The sequence below is a fragment of the Rhinopithecus bieti genome, unplaced genomic scaffold, assembly GCF_001698545.2.
Source record: "Rhinopithecus bieti isolate Rb0 unplaced genomic scaffold, ASM169854v2 scaffold_20170, whole genome shotgun sequence".
Taxonomy (NCBI): domain Eukaryota; kingdom Metazoa; phylum Chordata; class Mammalia; order Primates; family Cercopithecidae; genus Rhinopithecus; species Rhinopithecus bieti.
This window is the reverse complement of record NW_016810097.1, coordinates 155721-165076: the sequence shown is the minus strand read 5'-3', so window position 1 is coordinate 165076 and position 9356 is coordinate 155721. Positions and strand designations below refer to the sequence as shown.

Here is a 9356-nt window from a genome sequence, read left to right as displayed (position 1 = left end):
AATTTGGGAATGTAGACAAGCTCAGGATAGTCTAAACAGGGAAGAGCCTTAGTATAGCCTACAACCCTGGACCCCAGAATAGAGATATGGGAAGAAACAAGGTTGAAAGTGATCATTTTCATCACACTTTATCCATTGGCAGAGTTATGCAGATTTATTCTCCTTGCTACCATTCAGCACTAATGGACATTTTCCCTTTAGGTTGTCATCTGTTACTAGAGAAAGGTGGGTCACAGAACATCAATTCTTCCACATATCAACCATATAGGTAGAACTCCTTAGAACTCACTGCAGTTTTATCATTTGGATCTCCAGGAATACAGTGGTACCTATCAAACAATAAAGGAAGAGAGATTGAAAAAATGTGTCTGTACAACCTAGCAGGAAGCATTTGCTTCAGGAGGAAGATCATAAATGTGGCAAATTACATCGTAAGTGTCTACATACTGAATCCAAACAGATTCCTTCTATACAACAGAAATATGCTTTATCTTTTCCCAGGAAGATGCAACAGTGTGAAAGTGTGAATATACATTTTTTAAATTTCATCTTGCAAATGTATAATATTTAAGCCCATGGAAAAAAATGTCAATTTATTGAGTTCTAACCGTAGGTCTCCATTGTTTCACTGTTGTAAAGCATACCAGGAATCTCTGCAATGCAAAATAACAGCAGTAATGCAAAAATTTGCTTTTATTGGGTGCTTTGGCAAGCCCTCTAAGGCTGCATACTGTTTAGGAGAGTAACAGTAACAATAATAATAGTAATAGCAAATACTTATTAATGTGTACTCTATGTCAGGCACTGCACCAAGTTCTATGAACACATTAGCTTATTTAATTCTTACAACAACCCTATTTAGTAAATTACTGTACCCATTTCACGCTAAAGGACTAAATCAAAGAGACACTGAGTGACTTGTCCAATTCATATAACTAGTAATAGCAATCCGGCTCCAGAGTTTGTACCTTTAACCATTACACAATACTGTTTCTAAGTAGAAGGTAGTTTATACAAATGTCTAGGACTTGGATTAATAATGGTATCTTTGGCGTTTAAATACTTTAATTCTAAAACAACTCAATAATGTATAAAATATGCTTTGAGAATGTAGAATAGATGTTACATTCATACAAGTAATATTTTATAAGTATTACTTGTAAAGTGCTTAACAAAGTGCCTGATACAATGGAAAGATTCAATAAATGGTAGATAATAATCTCTGTTTTACAGATGAAGAAATGTAACAAAGAAGGGTCAAATAATTTGCCCAAAATCAGCAGTTAGCAAGTGGCAGAAGCTAGATTGAATGCAAAATCTACATTGAAGTTTCAATAAGAAATAAGCAAGTTTAAAATGTGTATATTTAGCTTACAAAATGTTTCACTCAATATAAATCTATCAAACAAATGAAGTGAAATATATATCAAATACGTGTAACGTCTCATTAATCAAAACTCTGAGTTTATCTGAAAACGGGGTGAAAGTGTGACATGTTATATAAAATGTTAATTGAATGAATACATTACTAATCAATTTTGCACTAAAAATCAAAGTTGGTGATGCACACTTATTTCTTTACCCTGCCCCCGCCACCACCACACACACATAAATATCATGGAATAACATGAACAAATAAATGATCGGGAAATTCCTAATGATTTGTGGTATCAGCATCTGCAGAAACTGGAGAAGGAGATGATGCATCCACACATCAATAAGATTAATGAGTGCTATCAGATTGCTCTTGCATCCCCTTTTTCAAATTTCTTTCAGCTTGTACGTTTAGAGTAGCTTTTGCTCTGTACAAATGACCTTTGTTTCATAAAATCCATGAGATTTTTACAACCTGAAACAACTTCTGAATCCTGTGTGAATCCTATTCCCCACTGATGTCTGTAGATTGGATCACCATGATACTGGCAGTAGGTCTCAGTAGCACCAGGGCTCACACCATCTTGACGTTTCTAAATGCCACACATGTAGCAAATCACTGTTCAGTTATTACAATGAGATGATGTTTTAAATAATAGTTGTTTAAAAGTTTCCTTGAAGACTAATTCCCTTATTTAAATACTTTAGTATTTAGAGCTCCAAATAAATGATCTTCTACCAAATTAGTTACATTTTAAATAATTAATAGAACTCAGATAGTGTCCCAGTAGCCTTCCAGCAGGTTCACAGAAGACAGTCAACATTTTCAAACTATAATGTTGGAGAAAGAGAACTGTATTTAAAACAAAAAGGTCCTGGACTTGAGTTCAAGGGTCATGAACAGTTTATTTAAGCTTGCTCAGTATCAGTTTTTTTTCTGTCAAAATAATCATTTACAGAGTTAGTGAAGTAATTATGTGAGATAACATGATCTCTAAGCTATAATGCTCTTTCTAGATGCTTATTATTATTATTGACAAGATATGTTGATCCAGGAAGTCTTCCTCGAGTCTTCAAGACTGGATTAGGTCTTCCTACGTGTTCCTGTATTACCCTGTGCTTATTTTATATAGAAGATCCATTGTAATCCAACCTGCACCCCCTTTGCACCTTCAGTTCCCATACACAGCCCCTGCAACTCTCTGTCTAGAGCTTTCTTTGTCCACAGGAAATGTTGATTAGCTCAAACACAGGGAAAGTTGAGAATTGCCAGGTAGTTATCCCAGGAGTAGCCCTCACTCAGTGACTGACAATGGTAGATAAATATATTAGCTCCCTCCCTACTGAAACAACTCTGGGTGTATTCTTCAGTTTCCAGGAGGAAATCAGGATTCAACCCCAGTTGAATTGAATGGAAATCTGCTTTTAATATAGGTAAGCACTATACAACTGGCTGGAGCCCCAAGATTGAACAAAAAGGCAAAGGAAAGGTGAATTTTCTCTCTTTCCAGGAACTGGAACACCCTTCTTCTCCTGCCCTTGAACACTTCAGGCTCCCCAGCCTTTGGACTCTGGAACTTATACCAACATTCCCCCCTCCTAGTCCTTAGACCTTCAATGTTGGACTGAGGTACACCTTCAGCTTCCCTGGTTCTTACGCTTTCAGACTTGGTCTGAGCCACACTACCAGCATCAAACCAGGGTCTCCAGCTTGCAGACTTCTCATGGGCTTTCTCAGCCTCCATAATCACATGAGCCAATTTCCCTAATAAATCCCTTCTCATTCATTCCTATTGGTTCCGTCTCTCTGGAAAACCCGGACTAGTGTCTGTCAGTATATTTCTAAGAATTTATCTATTTCATCTATGTAAGCAGTTTTTTGGTGTATAATTGTTCTTAGTGGTCTCTTATGATCCTTTTTATTTCTGTGACATCAGTTGTAATGCCTCATCTTTCATTTCTGACTATTTATTTTGAGGCTTCTCTCTTTTGACCTTAGTGTGGCTAACAGTTTGTTAATTTTATTTATGTTTTCAAAAAACCAACCCTCAGTCCAATCTTTTTTTTCTATTGTTTTTCTATTTTCTATTTTATTTCTGTTCTAACCTTTACTCTTTCCTTCCTTTCTTTAACTTTGGACTTAGTTTGTTTATTTGAGATCTTTATCTCTTTCTCTTTTTTTAAATATAGGCATTTTTGCCCTGAACTTCCCTCTTAGTACTACTTTTCTTCCATACCATAAATAATTATGTTTTTTGTTTACTTTTTCATTTGTCTCAGATACTTTCTAATTTCTCTTTTGTTTTCTTTCCTGATACATTGGTTTTTCTCAAGAATGGGTTGTTTAATTTCTGCATCTTTGTGTGCTTTCCAGTCTTCCTTCAGTTATTGATTTCTATTTTTATTCAACTGTGGTCAGAATACATGCTTTGTATGAAGAAAATCTTTTTTTTACAGGGAGTTAGACATAGATGATCAGTGTGATATCACCATGTTAACCAGTTCTACAAGCATTGCTTCATAGTAAAAATGGAATCACTGGAAATACTTTCATATAGCAATATTTCCCAAAGTGTGGTTTATGAGCTGTATTTAGGTGATTCAGTGACCAAATTAGGTTTTAAAAATTTTGCATCCATTTTAGTATAAATTAGAAAAATGAAACTTTGTATTTGTGGTAGTGATTTTAATTTTCTTGTTAGACAAATATCTTGAGTTTTAAAGTGACTCATTAAAACACTAAGTACTTTTGAGTACAGATAGTACAAAAATCATGACGGTAGAAATAGTGGCCTAGAACCTATTAATACTGCATTTTCAGCTGCATCAACCAGAGTCATCATTGATACTGCAAGGTAAAGAAATCATTATGAGAGCTGGACCAAAGCTGTATCTTAGTGTCTACTCAATGCTAATGTAATGCAACTTTAAAACTGATTGTACCCTAGCTAGTTAAAAGAACTTATTCGCTAAGAAAATGCTGGTTGTATTTGGGGGGTGGACTGGTGATCAATCTTAGTTTATATTTATTTCATGAATAGTTAAGTTTTCATGATGGTAAACAACAGGAATCTGAGAGTAGGTGGTTCTACAGTTTGTATGGGGACTGTGTGTGACTCCAACCCAGTAAGGATATGAGAGAACAAGCAAACCAAAATAAAGTAGTGGCAGGTGAGGAAACCATTTGGGGCCCACTGTCAGAAAAGGAGAAGTGAAAGAAAACCCAGATACAACTCCAGGCGAGTCCTCTGGCAGGGGAAGTTACTGTATACAACTAGAGGTTTATTCACTAACTAAATGATACTTCAGATGTTTACTAATTATTTCCTGAGCTACTCAATAAAAAACTCAATATGAAATTGGTTGTCAGTGCATTTGGCATGAATTTTTGCTACACTTTGGAAAATGTCAAGTCATATTACAGGCACTGCTTATCATAAATGCAGCCCAGATTTTGACTACTTCAAAATCTAAAAGGAAAAAGATGGGTCACAAAGTCAGAAAAATTCCTGATGCTCTCTCGATATGCAAGAGAGATATGTGGAAAGAGGGAAAAAATGAAAAATCAGACTCGGGATGAATACATAGATAGTACATTTATGAAACTGAACTTTTCTTATAAAAGGTCTCTTGTGCCATTTAAGCTTTGCTATAAAATGGACTGGTGGCCTTCAATGATTCTGATAGATGAGTATGTCTTTTGCCCCTGAGTTCCTACAGTGCTGATATTGATTTCATCACAGATATGATTTATGTGCAGGTCTATGTAAGGGACTCACCAAGCAGTTTTATTTTCAGATTAGGGAAACAACCTTTTTCTTGTCCCTCAGAATCCCAGGAGCTTCTCCCTCCAACCCAATTCCTTTTTTCTCTCCAGTTTCTCTCTCTAGTTCTTTCCCTCTCTTATCCCATGTTCCACATTTTTGATCTCCCTTCCATATCCTTCTCTCTTCTCTTAGTTTGGATTTCCACAGGAGCAGGCACTGAGTCAAAGATTCAAGTACAAATAGTTTATTTGGAAAGTGTAGGAAATGCCTGTATAGAAGCATGGAAGGAGGTCAGGGAAGATAAGGCAGTCAGTGAAAAGTACTTATTTTATCAAGTTAACATGGTGAGTGACTGGAGTTTAAGTCCACAAGAAAATTCTGGAAAATCATGTGAAATCATAAAATCATATGCTCCAGATTTATCCCAGCTGAGGGTGAACTGGCATATTTTATACCATCTCTCACCACTCACTGACTGAGGGTTGCTCCTAGTGGAATTAATTCCCTGCTATTTGAGTTCTTCTGTGTACTCAGGCAGAGATGTGCCTGACTTGAAGAAGGAGGTAAAGAGATGCAGAAACTAGCATCTGAAAGTGACAGAAGCACACTGAAGTGGAAAAGCCTAGTATGGAGTACCTCTCCTCTTTCCCCAGATTCTAGATCTTCAAGATTCCCCATCACAGTGATGATCTCTCCCAGTGGTAATAAGGTGTTCACAGGTGTTAAATCAGGAGAGGCTTCACAATTTAAGATGCAGTCATTAGAGGACTTTAGGCTTTGGTTGATGATAATAGATATGTATATCCCAGATCTGGATATCCATGGTTAAAATGTTCTGTAAGCCTCAGAAAATTAGGAAGACAGTTAAAGCCACAGTTCTCCTATGACAGCAGTGATGGATGAGCTGCCAGACGACTGTGAGAGTGCCAAAGAGAGATCATAGTATCAAGCATCAAAAGTCATTAGCAAGGATCAGTGTGCATTATCTCCTTTCATTTTAGAGCTAGATGTATCAAAATATGCTGTGTTGGCAAAATGGTGTTTTAATATGTATAGCTGTCTACCTTTCTATAATACTTGGCAGAGAAGGCTATTTTTCACGGCGAGTGAAATTGTAGGTTGTGAATTAGACCAATAAATGTAAATGCCAATTTTCCTTCTTACTAAAGCAAGTCATTCAGTCTATCTCTTTTCCTATCTGTAAAATGAGGTTTATATTCCTTCAGTATATGTTGAAATAATTAAACTATATATATATGTGTGTATATATGTATATATATGTTTATAGTTTATAATTTATATATATAATGTGTGCATGTGTACACAGTGTTTAGTAGAATACCTAATAGTCCTAAGTGTACTGAAAACATATGTGGTGGTTTTGGCACAGTTTCAACTCACTGGAGCTAGAATTATGCCTCCCAGAATTCCCTTCTGTGTATGGTTCTAAGCTAACACTGGCCACAAGAGAAAGTCTCACGAGCTTTGGAAGGTGGGAGTGAAGCAGCAGTCATTGCCCTTTGAAGGTAAGTGCAGAGCAACAGGCGCTGTGGCAGCCTACACACATCGTCACTGACCTCTGCCCCATTTGGCTGGCGTTGAGAAGTGCTTAGATCTGCAGCTCCTCCGGCTCCCACTGTATCTCCTCCTCCTTTAGCTGCTCCAGGACCTGGGCCAGATGCACGTGCAGCTCCACAGTGAAGCATGTCAGCCTCTCCTACAGCCACCCACATTGTCAAAATTGGAGGTGGTGAGAAACAGTCGTGGGTTCTAGTTCATCTTTCTGAGTTCCCATTTGTTCTTGCTGTCATTCACATCCAGCCTTTCTTCCTGATCATAGGTCTAGCTGAACCATAGCAATTACAGGTAAAGATCAGACGCAAAACAACAGCCTGCATAGCCTGTCCTACCAGCTCACGCACTTACTTAAGGTCTAACCCCAAAATAGATTTCTTACTCTATGTCAAGACCTGACTGATACAACATGGTAGCTATGTGACAAGATGTGAAAATGAAATTATTTCAGATACAGTTGTACCTAAATGGTGCCATACATAAACCTTAAGAGAATAAATAATAATGAGGTATGCTGAGATAAATGACAGATGACAGCAAAAGTGATTATGTCATTCTTCTGTTTATAATCTTTCAGAGCTTTCCCACTGCACCCAAGATAAAGTTGAAACTTGTTTACACAGCACACAAAAACCTTCATGGTCAAAGTCCACTCTCCAGCCAAACTGGAGCCTCCTTCAATTACTCAACTCCTTTTCTCTCTTCCCCTCCCTCCCTCCCCCTCTTTCTCCCTCCTTCACTTCCTCCTTTCAAGCCTTCTCATAAGCTCTGTTGTCTATAATACCCCACTCTCCTACTCACCCCTAACACATACACACTACTTTCACCTGACTGACTTTGCTTATCCCTCATATCTCAGTTTACACCTTACTTCTTTTAGAATATCTAACCGTACTCTAAGAATCTGGTTTGGAAGTTGTTCCCTAAGCATTATCTACTTTCTAACCTCCTAGCTTTCCAGTCTCCTCTCTTCATTCACATTTGTCTCTCTAATTTCCAATAAGCTTTCAGAATTTATCTGCTACTCCTTTTTCCTCTCTAAACTACATTAAATTCCTCTGCTATGAGACACTCACTCTTATTGTAGTCCCTATCACACAACATTGGAATTAGATTTTTATTCATCATCTCTACTAGACACTTAATTTTCTGGCCACCATTTGTGGTGGATGTTGTAATATGCTCCCCAGATCTCCCTTTAAGAAAAAAGGACTTATCCTGGGATTTGGCAGAATTTGAGGGAAAAAAAGAATAAAGAACTTAGTACTATAGTTTCTGGGAGAGCTGCTGGAGGAGAGCCCTCTGCTACCAGCGGCTTTGGGGACTGCAAAAAGCTTAAAACTGAAAAAAGTCACTTTGGCCAAGGTTGCACCCCCTCCTAGGAGTGGCCAATATTGATGCAGATGTATGAAGGCCCAGCCTTTCTTACCTCAGTGCAGAACAGCTCTGAAAGGTCATTCTTCATTCTTCTAAACTCCTCATATGGTTGCCTGAGGCTTCCATTGAAACTGCATCACAGTTTAACCTCTCCATCTACCCCATCCAGCTTCCTTACCTTCTCTTCCATAGGTGCTGACCCCATGAGTACTCCCCAATATACCTCCTACACACTAATATCTGTCTCAGAGTTTGCTTCCCAGGGAACCTAATCTGTGACACCCTTGTCCACATCACCCTCAGCACAGGGCCTGGAATAGACAGGGTACTATTCAGTAAATATTGGTTGATTAATTGCAAGACTTAAAAGAGGAAGACTTCAATAGTCCAAGGAAGGAACACAGCTGGGGGACTACTAGTCAGCTATCTCAAATACTTCATGTGAGCTCTACAAGGTTCATACACTTAACTACCACTTACAAACCTTCTGGATGTTGCTACAACCCCAGCCACTGGCTCCTTTGAGATAATTTAACTATGTAGGGAATTCAGCCACTGGCTGAAAGAAACAAACTCTGGCCTAGGTAATTCATGTTTCTAGAAAATTACCAGCAAATTAATTCTCTGACTAAATTATTAGTGTGTGTACACAGTGTTTGGTAGAGTACCTAACAATACTAAGTGCACTGAAAACATGTTGTGTGGTGGTTTGACACAGTTTCATCTCCATGGAGCTAGAATTAGAATTCCCTTCTGTGTATGGTTCTAGGTTAGCATTGGCCACAAGAGAAATTCTCACAAGATTCGGAAGGTGGATGGATTCTCTATGAGAATCCATTCCTAAATTACAACAAAAGAATAGGACATTCAAGGAAGAAAAAAATAAGAATGTATTATTTACATTATAGAAGAATAAAAAGTTCAATCTGTCCAAAGTTCATAGTGGAAAGTGATGGAGAATGAGGTAAGAGTCATATGGGCTATAGAGAGAGTGGTTAATTGTAAAAGAATTGTATCAAAATACTTTAAATTTTTACTGAAGCTAACAATGGTATTTATTTACTAGTCACAATACTTTAAAAGTTTTATTCCATTTTCCCAAAAAATCATTAAATTTATGTTTTTTTAATTACTCCCTCTAAATCTAATCTACTCCCAAAGATTGAGTTATCTTCACAGCACTTCAGGTTCAGATACTTTCTTACTTGTCATTTAATAGAATACATTAGTTCTGTTAATAAGGAGAAGACAGGAAATACGATA

General features: G+C 37.4%; 1 long non-coding RNA gene across 1 annotated transcript; it reads right to left on the bottom strand.

Moving 5' to 3' along the window:
* Nucleotides 1-237: 237 nt before the first annotated feature.
* LOC108541685 (uncharacterized) lies at nt 238-8784 on the bottom strand. Its single transcript, XR_001889030.1, has 3 exons — nt 8146-8784; nt 6719-6987; nt 238-329 (listed from the first exon to the last, which is right to left on the bottom strand). It is a non-coding gene; the product is annotated as an uncharacterized LOC108541685 (long non-coding RNA).
* Between the last annotated feature and the right edge of the window lie 572 nt (nt 8785-9356).